The sequence below is a fragment of the Dermacentor variabilis genome, chromosome 8 (genome assembly GCF_050947875.1).
Source record: "Dermacentor variabilis isolate Ectoservices chromosome 8, ASM5094787v1, whole genome shotgun sequence".
NCBI lineage: Eukaryota > Metazoa > Arthropoda > Arachnida > Ixodida > Ixodidae > Dermacentor > Dermacentor variabilis.
This window is the reverse complement of record NC_134575.1, coordinates 15,368,014-15,373,732: the sequence shown is the minus strand read 5'-3', so window position 1 is coordinate 15,373,732 and position 5,719 is coordinate 15,368,014. Positions and strand designations below refer to the sequence as shown.

The 5,719-nt window shown below is 44.2% G+C and overlaps 1 long non-coding RNA gene across 1 annotated transcript; it reads left to right on the top strand.

The window, feature by feature from the left end:
- The first annotated feature begins 654 nt into the window (after positions 1–654).
- On the top strand, positions 655–5,505 carry LOC142590904 (uncharacterized). The gene is made up of 2 exons (XR_012830260.1): positions 655–966; positions 5,366–5,505. It is a non-coding gene; the product is annotated as an uncharacterized LOC142590904 (long non-coding RNA).
- Positions 5,506–5,719: the final 214 nt, after the last annotated feature.

The following is a 5,719-nucleotide window of genomic DNA, read 5'->3' as shown; positions in this document are numbered from 1 at the left end:
CCTCCTTCTATGTGTTCGCACCTGTTTTCTTTTTCTAACGGCCACGTGAGGGAATCTGTAGCACAGGAGTGACGAATCGCTTCAGCCCCCCCCGCCCCCCCCAAAAAAAAGTAGAAAATTCCGCAACGACCATTCTTTGCAACAAATAGAAATGAATTTACCCGTGCCGATTTATAGCTTCGATATTATTGGCTTCTATAGGAAGTGTGATAATCGACGCAGGCCTTTACTGGCTCACTATAAAAAATTTCTTACCTACTGTTAGGTGGTTGTAGACAAGCTAAAGCATTTAATTTTTCCCGGAGTTCGTGCCTGTGGACTATACAGCGGGCTATAGTCTGTGCGGGCTATAGTCTGGAAGATACGGTATATGGGCACTTTGACCAAATGGAGACTCGGATGGTTTAGTTATTCGCGCACACTGCAGTACAGAACACTTTTCGTGAGTTATTCGGTGATTTTGAAATGTTTCGAAAAGAATAGCTTGCCAACGTAGAGTCGCTTAACACCAAGACAATAGGTAGGCCACGAAAGTCAACACGATCAGTCGAATTGTTAAAAAAAGGTCACTCGAAATTGCACAAAAGAAGTGAACGCACGATGTAGAAAAAAGAAATGAAATCGATGCTGGATATACATTGTTTGAATGGGAATATAAGTACCGGCAAGCCCTAACTCTAGCTTTGAGATTTGCGTTATCCATAAGTATGGCTAGAATTTCCAGTTTCCACATTCTGGCCACTTTCGCTGTTGGGGCCACTATTCTTTCGAATACGCGAAATCTACATACCTCATTTGTCGTCGCTTCTCCAATTTTCGGATGTTGTGGGAGAAAACAGCGTGACAAACGTGGCACTACGCAAAATCAGCCACTGGCAGTGTATTATACTCACCCAGCTCCAGGTCCTCGGCCAAACAATCCTTTTATTACAAGACCATCAAGTTCACTTAGAAACCGCAAGAAAGGTAGGCAATATGTTCTTTAACTTTGCGTACCTCTGTTATTCGTCTAAAACTATCACCACACTATTTCCTCAGCCTATAGCATGGAAAACAAGTAGCCGACGAACCCCGCATACATCACGTAACAGTTAACGTAATTTGAAAGATACCCTCCTAAGAAGAGAAATATGAGAAATTTAATCAGTAATGGTATATTGACGACTGTTGCGTGCTCCCCCACTTTATTATGTAGGCTCCTCATGTTTGTTATCCAGCAAAGAGCAATTCTAGAAATTCCTAGTTCCTTTAAGCCTCTCATTTCCCTTACAAAAGTATTCGCTTACTTGGTCATAAGGGAATGAGTAAAGGCAAGGCACAAAAGACCAGGACTGAAGAAGGACGCAAACGACAGGACCGGCGCCGGTGCTGCCGTTTGTGTCCTTCTTCAGTCCTGGTCTTTTGCGCCTTGCCTTTACTCATTCAAGCATGAACCAACTAGTCCAAGCAAGAGTTTTACTTGGTCATAAGGTGTGTTTGCTCAATCTTGCCTTCCTGTGTGTTTCCTAGCCAAAATTTGTTTTCGATGTCACATATATGCATATTTTGTATAGTCTAAAGGAGAAAGTAAAAAAAAAAGGAGTAATTTATGGATGCCTTTCGTCACGAGCTTCGGATAATATTAACACAGTAGTATGCTGCTTTCAAGAAATCCACTTACTAAATTCGAAGTCTTGAAAGAGTGATATTTGGTCAGAAATTATTTAGACGCTGTCGCACGCCCCCTGTTTTATTAAGCCAACTATAGGTTCCTTGTCACTTTATGTTTAATGGACCCTGTCTGATGCCACAGAGATCTGGGAGAGAGGCCGAACTGCAACACGCCGCCGCATGTGCAAACACCCAAAATTTTGTGGAAAGTCAAGTGTGTGTGGCATCAGTTCTAGAAAAACTATGTAGTCACATTTGTTGGAACTGCAATTCTTCGCTTGAGCGTTTCGAGGCACTGTGATTTTCGTAAAAATCACATGACCAACAGGATAAAAAGAAAAAAAAAATACATATCACCCTTTTATTACCGCGACAGCAACCGCGGGCTCAAAATTAGGCTTGAAGCCATGCGTTCGGCCTTTGCTTTTTCTTATAAAGCCTGCAATCGATGCCGAACCATAGTCGGGAAGACAGATTCCATGGGGGCGAAATGCGAAAACACCTGTGTACTTAGGCGAAAACACCTGTGTACTTAGATATAGGTGCACGTTAAAGAACCCCAGGTGGTCTAAATTTCCGGAGTCCTCCACTACGGCGTGCCTCATAATCAGAAAGTGCTTTTGGCACGTTAAACCCGATAATTTAATTTATTTTAAGACAGATTCTGATTCCTTGCTTCACTGTTTACCCTATGACAGCATTGCCCATTACTGCCACTGGGCCTGGAACTCTTGCCTCTAGGGCAATATTCGTTGGAAGACATACACGCTAAGCACTGCGCTATTGGGCAGCAATTGCTAAAACGTTTGCAGAGGTTAGTGCGCCATGCATTTTATGACAGCGCTGATGGCATTTAATTTTGGAGGCCACAGAGGGCAATACTGAAGTGACAGAAATGACGTTGCATGCATCGCAAAAAAAAAAGAAAGGATTTTCTTGAGAAGATGGTGTTCATTTTCAGATCCTGTTTCTGACGCCGCAAATTGATTCAGACCCGAAGAAAGGGTTAAAATCACCTGTTACTGTAAAGCGCTTGTCCTACACTGCTTTGTGCATTCTCATTATGCATCGCCCTGTCTTAGTGAAACATGCGCGAAACGGTTCATTTTGCATCACTGCTGAAGCGAGCGATCATCTTCATTTTTTATTTTCGAATAATACATATTCACAGCAGTGAAATAATAACTAATTTCATTAAATCAATGGGTTCGTTCACCATAGATACCCTGCGTTGTCGTCAGGTGGGCTAATAGCTGTGATTGCAGCACTACTGGGTCCAGCTGAGCATTCAGAGCTGTTGTTAGTTTCAATATTAGTTTCAGGTATTGCTCTAAGCACGTATTTTATTACGTTACCACGAGCAAACACACATTCTTGTGGACTACACATGCATCCTATTAACGATTATATAAATTTAGAATAAAAAAGAACAAGAACAGCAGAGAAAACTTTGAGGAGCAGCCACTGAGAAGCAGCACATTGTTTTTAGATCACAATGACTTTTCCGGCGACTCTGCGGTTGTAGATTTAGTAAGGCTCAGGAACTGGTACGAAGAAGTTTTTCTGGATGCAAGTGCCCGCTCCTTGCGCGTTGACAACAGCGTTTACAACAACATCCTGCCGGGGGCCATGTCGTGCTGGTAGGAAGAGCCTAGCAGACGAAACTCGCAGTTCGAGGGGACTTCGTGCGCATGCGCTACTTTTGCTGATCTTGTTGTTTCGCGTCTTTAGAAGGCGCTGGTCGGCTGGCCAGTCGACGCTCGCGCGGTACTATTAAAGAAGCGGTCAACTGTGCGTGCTACTTGAAGGCATCGTGCTTGAAGGGATCGTGTACGTGCTACTTGAAGGCAGCAATCGGATTTCCTTCGCGTGCAAAGAAAGGCGCACCGACACAGCATTTCTGGGCAAGATACTTCCAGTCACAATCGGGCTTGCTCGTTGCAGCTTTTGCCAAGTATCTTCGCTTCCCGAAACAATGCCTCACAACCGCAAGAGTAACAAGTGCTCCTGCAACACCGCGCGTTCTTTCTTTAAAATGCTCACGGCGTCACCTCGGCATCGGTCCTCAACACACCTTGCATAAGGTAGTTAAAAACACCTTGCAGCCTCAGCAATATAATTCTTGCCACAAGACAATCGTATGTCATAGACCACTTCGCAAGTCGACCTCACAAAGGGCGCAAAAATTTTTTTTTTACGATCTCATTTCTATCATTTGCTGCGGCTATAGGAGGACAAAGACTGCTAAGCTTGTTGAGAGGAGAAAATGGCATGGCAGCATCGGGCCTACTCACCAGTTTCTTGGTGGTAATTAATAAATTATTAAACTATGAGGTTATACGTGCCAAAAGTACTTTCTGAATATGACGCACGCCGCTGCGGGGGAAGCCTTCGCCTGGAAGCCTTCGGCGACCGCACATTTGTGTGCTTATAATGCGCCTCACTGGTGCTCATCGCTTCTCGTGCGGGCACCATAGTCACGAAAGAACGTTTCATTTAAAAACATTGACGCAAAAATTGAAAAATAGACTGAGTGCCCGTCGTTAGACTTGTATATTCGTCAGCCTACGTGGGCCGATCGGAGTGTAGACTCGGCGGGTGCGCCAGGCCTAACGTTCCGTGGAAGGGTACGATCTCGACGTGGGTGCCTGGTGAACGGTTGGGTGTGTGTAGAGCAGTATAATTAGAAAAGTGGCCGCACCACCGAAGTAACACCAGCTTTGTTATCGGCGCGACAGTATCGATCAGTGGCGGGCTTCCTGGGGTCCCTTTGAACGCGTCGAAATGACTGTTGGGTTGGTTTATTGCGTGCCGGCTCCCCAACAATGCGGCAATTCGCAGTCATTAGTTGCGTCAGCGCTTACAAATAAATATAAAACCGCTACCACAGCACACCGCGGACACCGAGAATTTAAGGAGTACGGTGAACGTGCACGAAATGTAAACATGCACTGCTGCTGAGTTATAAGCCGTCGTTTACGCCGCGTGAATTAACATGGAAAAGAAATTAAAAAAAAGCTACTAAAAGAAAACTTTATCTGCGTTTAAGAATTTTCGTTCATGAACATAGCTATATGCAATGCTAAAAAGGAAATGCGTGAAACAAAAGTGATCTTCATTGTGACATACGCATGTATAAACGGAGTAGCTCACAAACCTTTATCCCAAGCAGCGACCCGAAATAGGTATTTATGATCTCAACATACAGCGTTATTTAGAACACGACACTAGTAGCTCTCTATAAAATCGCATCAAGCATTCAATATTCAACGGCGCCTACACCTGGCGTACTAGAACTAGTGCGGCACAAAATGAAACCAACGCATTTTCAAGTACGAGCCAGCAAACTCCAGAAAGAACTTGCCTGCTGAGGGCACATACTGCATCTAGTGCACTCCATCGTCACAGCGGTAAAGCCAGCGTCTCGTCCAATGTGTCCAGCTCTTTTCCACTGACCTCACCGGTGTCCCAGTGACCTCCAGCTACCGCCAGCACCCCCAGATAGATGTAGTGTTAAAAAAGACGCTGGTTTTACGCTGGAAGGCACTGGAAGAGGCGGGTTTTGCAATGTGGATGCCACAGTCACCGGAAAGATACAAGCTTTAAATATCATCACTTGAAGTCCTAAAGTTCTCATTCCTTGTATTGCCATAGGTATGAAATAGACGGTTTAAAATGAAAGCATTTACAACGAATAAATGTGTTTCCATTGCAGCAGCTCCTCCAAAACCAGCGAGACGGAACCGGCCACATAAAATTCAGCAGACCCAGGTGCAAGTGGCCCGACAATCTTAGAATATCCGCTACGGAATTCCTCGAAGCAGATTAAAAGCTGAAAATAAACAGCAAACTATTTTGGTGCCTGATTGGTAAATTATTTGCTGGTCATACTTATGTGTTACGTGCATTACGTATACTGTGTCATAGTGTTTTACTATTTAGCATTATAGTTACATACGGATAGTCTCTTTGCTAGGATGGACAAAATCATTATGTAGCAGTCAGCGAGGAAAAGAGCGAATGACCTGTAATGCGCCCACTTTTGCATTCTGGTGTTTTAGATGAGAGT